The 17,575-nt window shown below is 42.0% G+C and overlaps 1 long non-coding RNA gene across 1 annotated transcript; it reads left to right on the top strand.

Annotated features, from left to right (window-relative positions):
• Positions 1–1,452: 1,452 nt before the first annotated feature.
• LOC136431276 (uncharacterized) lies at positions 1,453–3,220 on the top strand. Its single transcript, XR_010755010.1, has 2 exons — positions 1,453–2,127; positions 2,683–3,220. It is a non-coding gene; the product is annotated as an uncharacterized lncRNA (long non-coding RNA).
• The last annotated feature ends 14,355 nt before the right edge of the window (positions 3,221–17,575 follow it).

Here is a 17,575-nt window from a genome sequence, read left to right as displayed (position 1 = left end):
GGTTACCAAGGCGACGGGAAGACATGCACTGGTATGGAGTTATGATAAACATGTTTATCAATGGAGGAACCTATTCCTTTAAAACACATATTACTGTGTATTTTGGGCTATTTTGCATTTTCGGTGTTTTAATTTTCGGGTGATACTAAAAGCTTTCGGTAGGTCCTAAGTGGTTCCTTCCAAAACTGAATACAACGATTGGTCGACAATCACCTTCGAGCGGTGATGATTATGATGATTAAAGGATGTGTACAATATTATTGACATTTTCCAGCATAAATCATGAAGTTATCTAAACGTTATATATGCGAAGCAATTGAAAAAAATGCCAGAAAACTACTTGTATTATTGATTTTACTCAATAGCAATTGTTTCAATACCTCAGACACCGATGAATGTTCTACTGGACACCACAACTGCCATGCTGTAGCCACGTGCAACAACACCGTGGGAAGCTTCAGTTGTGTCTGCAACGTCGGGTACACGGGAGATGGTCGGAACTGCACAGGTAGGTCTACGAGATTCCCAGTACAAGATTGCAGTATTCAAAACTGAAGGCTGAAGGACGAACATTTAATGAAAATAATACGTTATGTGACAGCGTGCAACATCTTGCAATTTCTCGTGTGCGTACAAAGTCGAATACTAAGGCAGTGGTGTCTTGTGACGGCTAGGTCAAGTCTCTATTCTGCATTTGATATTCCATCGGGATGAATTCACTGACAAAGCTATGATTCATCCGTTGTACTGAATCTTACGGCGTCTGTGAACATTTTGTCTAGGCATTTTTTCCAAGCATGAATGGCGAAGATACAGTGAAAAGATTATGCTAGCGTGCAACATCATTGCATGGCGATTGATGTGGAGAGAGCATTCTCTGCATTTGGGAAATATCATTGGAGCTACAAATACGTTCTGTTGCCATCGGGAATGACTTTGTATGCCGGATTACTAAGGGGTATCATGATCTCATCCCTCAGAAATAGCTTTAAGTTTACAAGGGGGATCAACCGAAGAAACAACTCATTACTTATCTGAAGTCTTGTGATAAATTTAGGTGAATGGCTGAAAGTATAATGCCTTCATTTTTGTTTTTTACTTATATGTTTACCTGACGGCTTTTAATTGATCAAAATATGGGAATCAAGGTAGCAGAACACAGTTTTCGGCCTATAGGGATTCCTATGGCCGCAAGGTGACTGGCTTCGACGCGGTAAAAATCATAGTGCGGTGCGGATACGAAAAATGAATATGTTTGAGTTTAGGGTACTACCTACAAATAACTAAAAATCTCAAAAATTCTGTCGGCGTATCGGCGCCTCACGCCCACTTGGAAACAGAGCTCTGCGAAAGGTCACTTAACTGCAGCCGACTGACCCCGTGAGACGGTTCACAAGAAGGTGCATCTATACACAAAGAGGAAAAGGTTCACCATCCAAATCCTATAGCCTAAAATACGAAGCAGAAACACTGTCACAAAAATCGTATATATGTTTTTAAAAAGGGACATGTTTTTTTATAAGGGGGCAAATTAAATCCACATATGTTTTGAAAATAGGGCCGTTTTTTTAAAGGGGGCAAATTAAATCCACATATGTTTTGAAAATGGCACATGTTTTTAAAAAGGGGGCAAATTAAATCCACATATGTTTTGAAAATGGGACATGTTTTTAAAAATTAAATCCACATATGTTTTGAAAATAGGACATGGTTTTTCTTATGGGTCATATCTTTTAAAACAATATGCATCTTAAAAATAACCAAAATGAGAATATGAGACGAAAAAAAAACATACACCATTTTCATTTTGTACCGTGTATAAGTTTATTCCCCAATCCAGGAAACCCACCGGTTTGCAAAGTGGTGCTTTCAAAATGGTCTATCGTTTCCGATTTACCCCCCATTTTGATAGTGGTGCTTTCCAGTTACGCCGATTTCAAACTGGTCGATTTCAAACTGGTCGATTTCAAACTCCAAACGGAAATGAAATGACGTAAGTCGGAAATGACGTAAGTCGACGCTCATCGCCAGAGAAGCCACCAAGTATCGGTGATCGCTGTTTACGTCCTTGTTTTCACCGTCTTGTACGCGTTTTCTGATCAGCTACGTGTCCCCAGGATATACCAGGTTTGTGTTGAATTCAGACTATATAAAGTCTTGTTTGTTTCATAAATATGATTAAATTCGACTGGAAATGCGTGTTTTGTAATGACGCCAGATGGGGGAGGGGGGCATGAACTCGTACAAATACGTTCACCACGCGTATACACCACCATTTGTTACTAGTAATAATGTTTTATCTGTGTGCATGTGCTTACATAATGGACACATCTAGACCTTCTGGTGAAACGGTGTTGCTTTCCAGGATAGTTGGCCATTCTTACGGGAAACTTCAAACATATACAAAGAAGAATGGTAGAAAGGTTGAGCCTCGTATGTGTATGCCTTGTTGCTGTGATTTATTATGTTATAATATTTGTGTGTATGATCTAAGGATAACAGTATGGCTATTTCTTGAGAGAAAAGAATTGTGTAATGAACGTGGCAAACATGAACACATGCTACATAATTTGATCCCAGTTTGCACATGAAAACATTTCGATTTAGTTACATTTTATTTATTCATCAGCTTTCACTGTTGCTCGTCAATATATGTGTATATTTTTTTTTGTTCTTTGCTAGTTTTATGGACGCCAGCAATAAAGTGGCTGGGCCATATCTGCGAGTCAAGGACTGGAGTCAGATGCCACTAAGAACTGTTGACTCGGAGCGAAATTCTACAAGTCTGTGGAGCAGCTTCAACCTTCCATGGACATGTTAACTGTTTTTGTGTAACTGAAGACATTCAAATTTTTCAATGCAATTTCAGTAGGTGTATACATGATAGTGAACACTGTAACTAGTATAAGTATAAAGGTATGTACCATACGTTTGGTGTTCGGAACTTCCCCCTCCAACCCCTGCGTTTGACTTCAGTAGTTCTTTCTAGGATGTGTTGACTACTGTATTTTGACAAGATAACACAAATATGTTTCCTTCAATTTTAGCCTCACATCATTGCCTTGTCTAAGATTCAACTTTAGGCATGTAAGAAACCACGGTTTTCTTATATAAGTAAGGTTTTTATTGCACAAGAAAAATACTATTAGTGTTGTAGCCTTTTGCGTAGAATATGTTAACTATTATAGTGTAATTATTATTAAAAATCCATTTCCTGCAACTTCATGCCTCAGTCCGACTGATATGAGACACATGGGAAATCCCCCAAGTTCTTCTTACATATTGATGATAACTTTTACTCTACTAGTACATTGCATTGCACAGTACATTGAAGGTACAGCAGCATTCTTCACAAAGCACAATCTTCATCTTCAATGGGAATGGAAAATACACTCCAAGGTCTATTCATATACTACAATGATGGATGTACATGTACAGTCTGTCACAAACTGAAAGTGACCAAAGCGTACATGTATATTGAAACACAAAGTGGTGAATTTTTGAATAAGAATAAGTATAATAAGAATAGGTAAGAAAGGAACTTGAGGAGAAACCCTTGCCATCTGACAAAGGATGAATATTGAACAATCTACAAAATGTACAATCTGCATGTGATTTTTTTCCGTCAATTAGGACATACAGACCATGCTTGTCCGTACAGTAAAAATACATGAGAACCTCTACACAACATCCCACTACATGTATTAGTACATAATTAGATCAAGTTCAGAGAACACACACAGAGATCACACCTTTATCATTTACTCATGATTCATTCAATATCACTGGTCGGAATAAGTATGATACGCTCGGGGTGTTGTTTACGGCCTTGGATTACTAGTAATTAGCTTGCCACCTAGGGGTCTTGGGTCGACGGCAAAGTAGGATGGCAGCGGAAGTAGGGTATAGCGGAAGTAGGATGGCAGCCAGAGGTAGAAAGGCCATTAGACATGTCAGAAACACCACTAAGCCGACCCTAGAGACTGGGACCAGGCTAACCTCAAGCAGACTGTTTTATTAGACTTTCAGTAGAAGAGTTGCACCGTCTACAAGTGCTCACACTTTTCCACAAGAAAGATCCGACGCTCTCAAGTTCATGAAATTTTCAGTTAAAACTCTTCGCCCCGATGTATTCCAGATGAGGACGAATGCGTCACGAACAGCCACAACTGTGACGTTCATGCCGACTGCTCCAACACTGTCGGCTCCTTCCAGTGCGCATGCATGGCAGGTTACAGGGGTGATGGGATGACATGTCAAGGTAGAGCTGAAAATATAACAAGTCCCGTGTTTCTTGTATCGTGCGCAGAAGACCATGTTTTTTTCTTCAAAGATGGTATCGATATTATTATTATTATCGTTGATATCATAATAAGTATCAATCAAGAGATTATTGTTACCATTGCCATTATCTAATTTAGCAATTCCGCCATATATGATATCAGGATACATGCGACAGGATATCAATATTTAAATCGCGATAAGTACGATAACATGATTTCCAGAGATAGGCATTCACCTTGAGAATATTAGGAGCTGCATGAGTCTATGTGCTGATAATGCACAGAAAGCTGTGATATTTAAACAGAAATTAAGACCAGCAGGATTTCTTAGGGTGAACGTAAAACTGATTTGCCGTTTTCTCTCCACACCTAGACGTAGATGAGTGCGTTGAAGACATCCACGACTGCCATGCGTACCTTGGGTTGTGTGAGAACAGTCCTGGCGGTTTCCGTTGTCACTGCAAGTCTGGGTACTGTGGCGACGGCCGGGTCTGCTACGGTAAGACAATGGTTGAAGGGAAGTTAATTGTCTGTGCATGTTTGAAATGGTGTCGGGGATTTTATTTTTACGGTAAACTCTCTATCGTGAAATCGCGACACTGCAACTATCTTTCAATGCTTACTGTAAATGCATTTAAGTTCGTGTAGTTTTCATTTCGCGCTAAGGTGATAATGGGGTGTTCGCGGTGGTTTTTAGTTCGCGGCAGCACTATAGTTACATACTGCTACATTATTGGACAAAAATGTTTGCGGTGGCTTTAAAATCGCGGTGAAACGGTTGCCGCGAAAACCGTGAACATAAAACCACCGCGAATATTTCTGCATTTACAGTATTACTCCTACACTACAGAATTCCTTATACCGCAAACGTAAAACTCCACGATAACTCCTTTCCCCTCCTACCGCGAAACCAAGTCTCTGCGAAATTAAAGCAAATTTTTGAATATAGATGACTATGGTATTTAGTGGTCTTTCATGAACTGGATTTGCTCTTGTTGTCACCTTCGAATTCTGCAGTCCAATTCTTGTAGCTAAACTGAAGCTTGTACACATATAATCTTGATACAATTTTGAAACATGACATTATATCCATTAATCGCTGTAATTTTATGCCCAAACACATTTTTTACAATTAACATCGGATTGATGAATGATTAATTCTTACACAAAAAAATATACATTCTTACACAAGAAATTCTCGTTCCTGCAGACATAGACGAGTGCATCTCGGGTATCGACAGCTGTCATCACAACGCCACCTGCACCAACACGGCAGGGTCCTACAGCTGCACCTGTAACACAGGTTACACCAGCAACGGGACCTTATGTGAACGTACGTGTTCTCCGCATTGTCCAGTTAATTTTCAAAGTTTAAAAATTGTTTGAAAACTTTATTGCACAACAATTGCACAAGGTACAAAGTATGGCATCCACTGGTACATTATAAGATAACATTCTATTTGGCTAATCAACCTATCTTATACAATATGGTGTAGTAGTATGGGATGATAATGGGATTCTACAATACATAGACACATCTTTACTGCTGGTGAAATGTGATGCTTCAGCTTAGCGTGACTGCAAAATTCAAGCTTAAACACGTATTTGTCCCCCATTTGTGAAGTCATACATATACGCATCCAGCATCCAAATCCTTTTTGCAAAAGTCAGTGTCTTCACCAACGAAGCCTAGTAATAGCTTTTCACTCTCAATATACCACATCAAAAGTAAGGGTGCAAAACTTCTGGCTGTATTACATTAAATGCTAGCTTTGCCACTACTAAATCTAGTACATGTATGTATTGTTTGGTGCCATGTGTAATGTTGTCATGTGCCTCCTAGCGTTGGACGAGTGCGCGGCAGGCGTCCACAACTGTGACCAACACGCGGACTGTCACGACCTGCCCGAATCCTTCTTCTGTACCTGTCACCATGGTTACCGAGGTGACGGGGTTGTTTGCAATGGTAAGTCACAGGGGAACGATGACTAAGGTTATTTCTTTAAGCCAGGCATGTAATTGATTGGCGTTGTAGCTTGCGCAGTCCAGTGGTTAGCGATCTTGCCTCTGGAACTAGATACCGCGGGTTCGACCCCGGCTGTGTCGCTCACCCGACATGCACGCTACCGGAAAGGGTCGCAGTCCTTAGGACGGGACGTTAAGCCGTGGTCCACTGTTCACTTTTCTTTTCGAAAGAGCTAGGGGAATTTCCCTGGTACAATGAACCTGTAAATTCTGTACATAGCGTCTTCTCTGCCACGACCAGTGGAAGATTAGCTCATCTGTTCATTGAGTTCATTTGAGCTTAACTGGTTCGAGATCACTTTCCTTCCCTTTCCTTTCCTTGTAACATTCTAGCAGCATTGTTTGTTTTTATGATAGTGCAAGGTATCAATTATTGAATTCAATAATTGAAGATGTACTATATGAAATACATATTGAGCAGAATATTGACGGAAATCCCTTTGGAGCCTTTTAACTGTTAATCATATCTTAGGCCTTGTTTATTCTGTTTCAGACATAAACGAATGTCTTGACGACACTCAAAACTGCCACGAAAACGCCACGTGTACGAACACGGATGGGTCATTCTACTGCGCCTGCGCTGTCGGCTTCGACGGAAACGGGACCCACTGTCAAGGTGATACTATTGTCTTTATATGGTCTCGATCGTTTTCACAAAGTCTAAAACTATCTTACGGAAACTAACGCTCTGTAGCATCGTGTGGCGTAACGGCAGGATTTTTGGCCCAGAACCCGGTAGTCCCGGGTTCGAATCCCCTGCCGCCACCGATGCTGTGCCCTTGGGTAAGGCACACGACCCCACCCAGGTGAAAAAAAATTGGGTATATTATGTGTGGGTCACGTACGACACCAGCAATAGCTGCCTGTGTCCCACGTGTATTGTACTTTTGCAATTCTAATGAAATTAAAAGAATCTGACACATAGTCTCAAATGGAAATATCTGTATTGCTAATTGTGGCTCACTAACCATTTTTTTATGAAGGTTAGACTATAGGAAGAAATGATGATACACATATTTTGATTAAATCTAAACCACTGGACAGATGTTTGCTAATTACGGAGGTTTCAAATGCAACCCGGCACCCTTCATCAGTGAAAATTAACGTTATTATGAACATTATTTGATTTGATCATTTTGTTTGTCATTTGTATGTCATGGCAGACATCGACGAATGCCTGCTGGGTACCGATGATTGTGACGTGCGCGCCAGCTGTACAAACGTACCCGGGTCATACCACTGCGACTGCAACACGGGGTGCACCGGAAATGGCACCTTCTGTCGAGGTAGGGTATTTTCCATCCTTGTTGATGTTTGCCAATAAGACATACTTACCAAATGAATATCAGAGATACCATGGTCAATGCTGACCGTCGGAGGCCATATATAAGCCCATTAACGGTTCCGACTACGCATGTGCAGTGTCAAAGGTGAAGTCCCCCGGCTTGTAAACAGTTCTCGTCTCGACATTGTCTAGATTGGCATAACAACGCCCAGACGGTTTTTTTTACGTCTCGGTGGCACTTTGACACTGCACATGCGTAGTCGGAACCGTGAATGGACGTATATCAGAGGTATCGTAGCTCTTAAAACGCTCCTAAAATGGATATATGTGATATTTTAAATTTTTAAACATAATTGCAAACTACGCGTACAGAAAAAAGAATGGCAGACAAGACAATTATTTAGTATTTACTCATTGTTCTCTACTCAATTCAGATATTGACGAGTGTACTGAAGAGACTGATGACTGCCACCCGAACGCCACGTGCTTCAACAGCCTCGGGTCCTACAGCTGCTCGTGTAACATTGGGTACTCTGGCAACGGAACTCATTGTCAAGGTACACTCATGCAGACCCTAATGCTAAACTGAATAGCCATTCATTCTTTGTAAACGATACGTCAAGATACGGCCTACGAATGTTATTCATCTCTCGCGAGTATTTTGACGAACTTCCAGATTTTTTTCAATTCAAACAAAAAATCACATTCCTGTTTGTACACGATAAGTGAGACGTGTGGCGTAACGGCAGGGTATTCGACCCAATATCGAGCGGTCGCGGGTTCGAATCCCTTGACGCCACCGACATTGTGCCCTTGGGAAAGGCATTTTACACGACTTACCCCACTCCACCCAGGTGCAAGAGGTGTGTTGTTCTTTGTACGTGGCACTGGTAATACACAATATGTATCAGTTATGACAAACTTGAATGCAGTGCCACGTCGTCCTTGTCTGTTCAAATACGAAGCAAAAAAAAGTGAGATATGCCTAAAAGTTTCCGTTTCTGCCTGGTTGTTACAGACGTGGACGAGTGTTCTCTTGGGGCAGACAACTGCCACCTGTTTGCGTCATGCATTAATACACCGGGATCATTCTACTGCACCTGTCTTCACGGCTACAGAGGGGATGGCGTCACATGTGCAAGTAAGTTTAGGCCCAGTTTACACATGCGTTTCCAAGTGTGCTTGGAGTACACTCGGAGCACACTCCTAATGTGCTTGGAATTCATGTATAAACCCATCCCTAGTGAATGCAGAAGGAAAGTAATAGACGTAAAGTCTAAGAATAAGTGTTCTATGTTCAAACATATGATTGGAAACAACAAATTAACAGGGTATGCAGTATTCTATTTCTGTAAGTCAGTGATCAAGGCAGATGTACCAGGCAGTTGCCCATTAGAAGGAAGTCTAAGATCGAGAAAACTATGATATAATGTTACTAAAGTGACCCGATGTAAATGTTTAATATATTTCCTTCATACTTTTTCTAAATATAAGATTATTTTTCACTCTGTCAGACATCGACGAATGCCAGGAGCAAGTGGACAACTGTGACGTGAACGCCGACTGTACAGATCTGCCGGGGTCCTTCTCGTGCACATGTCACACAGGGTATAGCGGGAACGGCACGCACTGCTCAGGTAGGAGCTATATGATCCAATTGCGGGGGTGTCCCTGTGGTGTTGTGGTCTGCGCTTCTGTCACTTACCACATTTGGTTAAAATTATGAGGAGCCAGAAGGCCCGAGTTCAACTCCCGGGTAGGACACGTCTGGATAAGAGGTGCATCGAGTCATACCAAAGACTTTCATTAAAAAATGGTACATAATTCTGAAACAGTATATATGGATGTTTAACACACTCCACTGCCAGTGGACTAGCCCTAGCCTCTACCAGGCTCCACATACAGGGTGCTGGAAAAACTGTACTCCCTGGTCAGCTAACTCCTCCGGCATGTTATCTGTCTATTTGGCAACTTTCTTCTATCTTTCTAGCGACCTGTCGAGCCTGGTAGAGGCTAAACTAGCCCCCTGTTGCAGTGATTGCACCCCAGTGTGACCCAGGGCTACGTAGATGGGCTCCGCCCTATACACCTTATGGTGTGGGAGGATTTTAACTAATGATCCAATTGCGTTAGTACTGTTACAAGAAGTCGAACCCAAAAGGCTTAAATTGTAGTCCGTAGCAGTTGTTAGAATAGTCAATTGTTCCACTTGTCATCATTGTTATTTTGCAGTGTAAGCTCTATGAGTGCAATGTTTGATATGAAATAAAATGTTTGTTTTTTTGTTGAAAATACTTAGGGATGCTTGCAATGTGACTTGAGTCACGAGTTGGTAAGCCATGCGTTATTGTTATCACACACAAAAAAGTAGTTGCTAAAGATAATCAACAAGACTTCTGTTTCATACGTCACGTTTCATGTGGCGATGGAAGGTTACCAAGTGTGGGCGTCAAGCTTTAAAGAGCTTTGTTTGGATGTTGTGAATACTTTATTACCTCAGATATAGATGAATGTGCAGCAGTACACCACTGCCACCAGAACGCCATATGTACGAATCTTCCCGGAGCTTACAACTGCACCTGTCAGACTGGATATCTCGGCAATGGTGTTTTCTGTAATGGTGAGTAAAGTATGGTATCTCAAGATTTCTTACAAGTGTTTGACAAATAAGCACAAGTGTCAAGCCATAAAAACGATGGAAGCAAATGAATACTCGAGGAAGTTTAAGTAGGCTTAACGGAAAAAATACAGCGGCTAGTGCATAGAAGTTCTATACACTGCCAAAACAATATGTTGCAAAAACGAAATTTGTGTTCTTGTTTTTTTCTTCATTTGTTTATAAGATATAAACGAGTGTGAGACCGGATCGCACGACTGTCACCCGGAGGCTGACTGCATGAACAGACCCGGATCCTACCACTGCGAGTGTACGGTGAACTACAGAGGAAACGGAACATACTGCGAATGTGAGCATCTTTTGATGATTGGAGAGGATATCAAACAAGTTCTGTATACTAAATGTAGAAACCAGTACAAATACTCATGTAATAACGATTAGACATAGAATATATCTTTCTATTCCAAAATTCTATTCACTTACCAATAATGTAACCGAATTGAATTTGCCTCCAAACGCATTTATCCGATTTCTCTTTGTATCATAGCAATCGTTTCACTATTCAAACGGCCAATTTTGTTATTCTATCAGACAATAAAACAAGAGAAACGCTAATTCTCTCTCCTTTTTTCAATCAGTCCATGTTATGCGGCTGGCCATCACGTAAGTCCTTACAGTTGTTACCTAGCATTTCCTTTTATAAGCAAAACATATGCGTAGTGCACGTGTGAATCAAATATGTATCACTTTCTCATTGATGCGGTCGTCACCATTGTCTGGAAGCTTACTATCAAGGCTCTATGTGTTTTATGTATTACATTATGTATTATTTGTGACAACCAGGAGCTTTGACTTTTGGATTTTTTTGTAGGTGTAATACGAACTGTGGCAATCTCGTGAACCCGTCGAGACCGCTCCGTCTTCTCGCCAACTGCACCAACTGTCCCCACGGCACCAGGCCATCATACACCTGGTACCTGTACAGGGACGACGGCTGGCACTCAAGAAATGGGTCTCTTCTCACAGAGGTGGATCTATCACCTCTCACTACAACAGGTATGAGACAGATAGCCTTTTCTCGAGGAGACTGGCGTAGGGCTAATGTACAGCTACTGTGTGGCACGATAATAGAGAGTGATTTTAAGTTGCTTAAACTTTCTGTAACGTCTGTATTGCCACGGTGTTACTCGGTATCTCTTTACTTATAGCTGAATATGTACAATATACAATCATTACAGTAGCACTAATTAGTTTCGTATGCTAGTCATACCGGTTTAAACGATTTTTAAACTTAAGTATAACTGCTAACCTGAATGTTTTCAACGGCATCGTACAGAGGCAAGTTGTTCGTGTACGTGCAATGCATCTGATTATATACCAGAGATGTGCTTGATTTGCAAAATGAATGAATATGTAATGGTTGTTAGTAAAAGCTCATGATCCCATACTATACACTTCTGTATTAGGTAGATTAGCCTCATAGAACTGTGGTTAAGTACCAGTAGATGCCATACTTTTTACGTTGTACAATTGTTGTGCAATAAAGTTATACATATATTAGAAATACCTCTGTCTGTTCCAGGCATCCAAGCTGTGAGTTTGTCGGTGAAGGAGGGAAGTCTGCAGGCTGAGGAGATGTACCGCGTGTGGCTGCACGGTAACGTTACCGGGGAGGGGCACGGGTGGGCGGAGCTGGTGCTGAGGACCAACAGCCCTCCTGAGAACGGCACCTGCAGGATCAGCCCAGCTTTAGGTCAGTACTCTTAAGCCCCCCTCTCACTGGACCCGCGGCACGCCGGCGGCATCGCTGCGGCCGATCGAAATGACAAAGCACTGAACGAATTTCATCGGCAAAAAACGAATCTTTTTAAGTTTTGTGTTTTTTTTGGGTCTTTTTGGTCATACTCGTACGCTTTGAATGATATTCCCATTATGAAGTCAAGGGTAACATAAATCCAGTTTAGGACGCGGCGACGCCGCCAGCGTGCCGCGGGTCCAGTGAGAGGGGGGCTTTGTGTCCATAAAGCAAAGATGGCAAAGTGATCTTGCTAAGACCGCGTTCATTTTAAGCATATCATAATCGGTTGAATCAATTTAAAGATTTAGCCGACTATGGAGGTGGTCTGAATTTAACCTGCTAAAACCCTCATTTAGCTCCGGGTACGGTAAATCTTAAAAAAATTAATTCAACCGGCCATATGATAGGCTTAATATGAACGGGGTCTTAGAATCTAAAGGTTCTGGGTTCGAACTCCTAGCAGGCCCAATGTGGTACCCTTTGGGATAAGCACTTGACACGTATTTGTTAACTTGTCTCAGGTGAACACTAGCACCTAACTTAGGTTAGAGAAGTCTTGTTGGATAAACAGAAGGCCGGAGGTCGGGTAGAGTAGGATTTTTTTTTTTGCTTGGAAAAGCCATGCCGCGGGGCCGCATTGCAATATGCTTTTGAAAAAGCTCAATGCTTTGCGTCTGTCTGAGTTCGGCCACTTCACGTTTATTTTACGTCCACGGCCTTGGCAATTTTGTTATGTCGACCCAAGGAGTGTGTTCAATATTTAGAAGTGCTAACGATGATCCGCCTAAATTGCTATCGTTTTATCTAAGCCGGCGTCACAATTCATGCGAGCGTCAGCCGAATTTGTAGATCGCCCAAAGCTCGCTAAATTTCAAAATCGCCCGAGCGTCGACCGTGTTTTCCAATGAAAAGCTTGGGTGATCGCGACTTCCGTCGAACATTAAAAACTAAAAATCCCCTATGAGCTGGTATCATCTCTTGGACAAAGTCAGAATCGACTAACCTGGTAAAAGGCCAATATTTGGATCAATTTCGATTTCTGACAATCGCCCGAAGCCCGCGTAATCGACAGGACGTCGGCCGTACTTCCGCCGAAAATGCACATTTGAAGCTCACCAACACGTCGACCGAGCTGAATTTCTTATTTGTGACGTGAGCTTTAGAACAGGTTGATCTGTTTCTTACAGGTTACGCCTATCAGACGCGGTTCACGATCGAGTGTACCGGGTGGGTGGACGACAACACTGGCACCAACGGCAGCCTCTCATACTTCTTCTTCGCCAATGTCGGGGACGACAGCACGCTTCTGATGCACGGAAGTGACGCAGAGACGCCGCCGATCTACATCCGGGTCGGCGACCCCAAGAGGAACTGGACGGCGGATGTTGAGATTCGCATCATCGACGTTCTCGGAGATTACAGGCTGTATGTTCTGACCGTCCAGGTAAAGCATCCTCGTCAAACCGTGAATATTGTCTAGAGAAAAGTCTAACATTCTCTGAACACTGCATGCTTTACCTGGGCCGCTGCATCGCTGAAACCGCATCGTACTAAAAATCATCGCCATCATATATTCTAAAATGCCCTTAACAACGTATGCTCTTACTAAGGGTAGCTTACATTTACATCTGATGGTTTCAGGTAATGCCAAGACCTGATTGGTCCACACTGACCGTGGATAACGACTATCTGCGGCAGACCATCGCGGCACACAACGCGACACTGCAGTTGCCGGGTAGTGACACGTGCACCCTCGTGACAACGGCTGTGGAGGCAGTGGGGTCCTCGATAAACAACGATGCCGTGAGTAGTTAGCCTGAGTACCGTCCTCCGTAGTAACCTGGGTTGATCTTTTTGCTTGCTAACCACAGAGCCAGCGAAAAGATTGAGCCAGCGGTTACTACGGAGGATAGTACTCAGGCTAGTTAGTAGTGATGCTGACTAAGACTTTGTGAGCTTTGACTACACTTTTTTCTGCTGGCGCATGGCCTGCACTGCAAGCGATCACTGTTTCTCTCTACTACACGCGATCATAGACCGTTTTGCTGTGGCGATCATGGAATTTCCTGCCGCTTTCCCGCTGCTCAGTTAATCAATATAGGTATTTGCATCAATGTAATATGCAAACGGTAGTTTTCAAACAGATGCTAAGTAAATGTCGTATACATCACTGCTGACATTAGATACACTATGCTCTTTGAGAGTATATATAGCTGTATAACCTGATATCGCGCAAATCTGCTTTCCCTTTTTGAGCTTGAGCTTTGTTTCTGTGCGCTTGCCTGTTCTTGCTGCTTACAATTGCTGGGGCGTCGTTGCGCTCTTTAGCTGTATAACCTGCTTTGCAAGATGCCATACATTGTATATGTTACTATTGGTGCGCAATAAAGTCATAGTGAAGAAAAGAAAGCTTGCACCATTTCTGCACGCGATTATTCTAGGGCTCAAACACTCAGGCATCAATGCAAATGGTGATGGCATGGCTTTTTGCATTAACCAAAAAAAACTAAAATTAATGTACTATGCCAAAAGATTGTTTAACCCATCTTAAACCGATAACAGTGGAATAGCTCGGGAGGGCATTTCAGCCCAAGCGGTAACAGGGTCTCGAGTGTCCCCAAGGAGCAGCGAGAACAGGTCGGTACTTTTAATAAAAACTGTTTATCCGCATATTCACAAAAATATGACTTTCCAGAGTTTCTACAGATTCTAAAGAAAAAACGTAACAGCTTACTTGTTGGTATCAATGGGTTCTGTTATCGAACTTTTACGGTATGAAGATTTTAAATGGTTTATTTGCCACAATTATCCGCGTTGTAAGTCACTTTTCAACGACATATTTCTCGATAGGACCGGTTGGTTATAGTAAGGTTCTTGGAGGATAACTGGGGCTGTGGAACTTCGGTTGGAGACCTGATACAGTACGTCAGCGCTCTCGAATCGCTGACAAACAGAGCTGACGAGTTGACACATGTCACAAAGGTACTTGTCTCACATTTGTGTAATACATGTATGTATGTATGTATGTATGTATGTATGTATGTATGTGTGCGTGTATGCACAGGCCATTCTACACATTGAAACATATCATATAACTACTACATAACAAAGATGCCACTTAACGTCAAACATTAGATGAATGTAGATGAATAGGATCTAGTAATTGTTTTACAATTGATTCAAAATGGGATTTGTATCTGTAGCAAAAGACCAAAAGTCAATAATACCGAACTTCATATTAAAACTATCATATTTGGCATTCGTAATATCTGACTTGTTTTTAAGTCTATCATCTCTGACTGAAGCTTTTATTCTGCAGGGAAAAGCGATACACCTACTGACCAACATTATTGGACTGTTTGAGGCCCGATTACACGACTTGTACCTGGATGACTTTCGCTACCTGGCCGCAGGCGAGTAGCTAAACTCTTTGCTTTCCTTGATTATGGTTTTACGTGACAGGTCGATGTCAAGGTTGTGGATGTCATGGCTTTGATGAGAGTGAGCTCTATAAGTTCCCGTATTTTTATTTCCTTTCATTGGATCCGTATACTGCTTCGGTCCCAATTGGGAAAGGGGAACGTTTGGGTGTGACCCCTACGTGACCCCGTCGGGCACCCTGCGATTTCCGGGCTAATTTGGGGCCCGGTGGCGATCCCGACTTAATTTAACTCGGACTTAAATTGAACGCGGGACCCGGTAACAAATAGACGCCGAAAGCTAATCGTGCGTGCACCGGGAAAATTTGTGTCTTTGGGGCCCGTCCGGAAGTAAACCCTCGACGGGCACCGGTGCAATTGGGACCAAAGCATAAGCAATGAATGCTTGTTTAGGTTCTAAGCATCTAGAGACTGGATTTGTCAGTAATGTTATACTTCTTATTCGGCTTACTCTTCGTCCCTGGACAGATGTGGCGAGCATCATCAGTAACTTGCTGCAATCAGCACTTGGAGTGATAACCGAACGTACGCCTAACCCCGACCTTTCACCCGAAGAAATAATCTGGTATGAGAAGGAGTTCGGCCTTCGTTCGGCCAATGAAGGAATGCTGGTAAGTATCAATGGTTCTTGAGAAACTCAATGGATCTCTGTATGTGCTGCTGCAACTAAATGTTTATCATTCTCTTATCCACACATAGAAATCAAGATTAAAGTAATTACATTTATAATATAGCGTAATCTTACGTATTATGTTTACAACTCAATTTATTTTGTAGATCCTCTTCTTTTCCATTTGTTTCATAAGGATTTATGGTGCAATTTGAATTTGTCCTCTCGTTAATTTTACTTAGTTTTGATTATGTATAATATTGTAAAAATTCCCATTGTCTAGTTTAGGGGGGGCCCATGAAAAGCCACCTGGGCTTCTGCCCCCCCTGTATATTTTCTTTTGTCCTGTTTATCTTTTTATAATGGTACATATATGCGAATAAACAATAAATAATAAATAGTAATAAACAATAAACCTATCAGCATCAATAAAAATAGACGAATGGTGCGATCTCGTGGCCTGGTATCCAAGTATATTATAGCTCTCAAATATCCTCTCCGCAAATACAAGATTTGCGAAGAGGAGATTCTGGAAATACAATAGGTTTTGATATCAGGCCAGCGATCTCGACCTAGGCAATTCATCATTACGTTATAAGTACGTAGCACATGATCAGCAAATTTGTTTGATTTCAGCTGAAGGACTTGATGACACAACTGATGGCGGCGCTCCACAAGTTCATTCGGGTCATCAACAAACGTCTGCTCGTAGGGGAGCCTCGTTTCGAGGTAATTCGTCCCTCATTCGAGCTCATGATTGACAGGTCGTTCGCTGATGACGTGGGCAATCGGGTGATCGAAACCGGCCATGGAAGCGTCACTCTACCAGGGAAGGATGTGATGTTTAGTGATGACGGTGCAAAGGAATTCGTCGATGCTGTGGTAATTTTTTTTTACATAGTTTTGATGAAAATTAACTTTAACTTTATAGCAAATTCATGCCCGAAGGCTAATTGCAGACAAACAAGTACATGAATATACATGGGAATCGGCATAGCTATCTAGTCTACCGTGAAAGATGATCTATGTTAAGTAAGGTTGACTATGGTTGGGTTTGACTTCTTTTTTGGAAATAACGTACTTCTGCTGCAAGGAAAAAAGCAGTATGAACGTAACTTTGTTAGCTTTTGTCAATTATAATGCAAAATGAAAATATGAAAACGTATTTCATCAAAGAACTTCTTACGACTCCTTCTGCCCTGGGCTATTTCCGAAGCCTTTTTACAGCTTCCTAGCTCTTGGTCTTCCTCTTCTGGTAACATCTAGAAGCATAGTGGCTCTGGTATCCAAGCTGGCCCTCTTCCCCCCAAGCATGCCCACATGTCTAGGGATTTTGAGACCATTGCTGGTGATCACCCCATCTTCATTATAGGTCATGATTAGCTAAGGGTTGATATTTTTCTGCTCCACCCCGAAGAAGCCCCATTGCACTCTGTGGGTCCTTCTCCCGTAATCTTTCCTTGCCCAAGTGGATTCCAATGCAGGCACAGTGCCTCGTACCCTGGTATCCAGAGTAA

The sequence above is a fragment of the Branchiostoma lanceolatum genome, chromosome 3 (assembly GCF_035083965.1).
Source record: "Branchiostoma lanceolatum isolate klBraLanc5 chromosome 3, klBraLanc5.hap2, whole genome shotgun sequence".
NCBI classification, from domain to species: Eukaryota; Metazoa; Chordata; class Leptocardii; order Amphioxiformes; family Branchiostomatidae; genus Branchiostoma; species Branchiostoma lanceolatum.
This window is presented reverse-complemented; position numbering and strand designations above follow the sequence as displayed.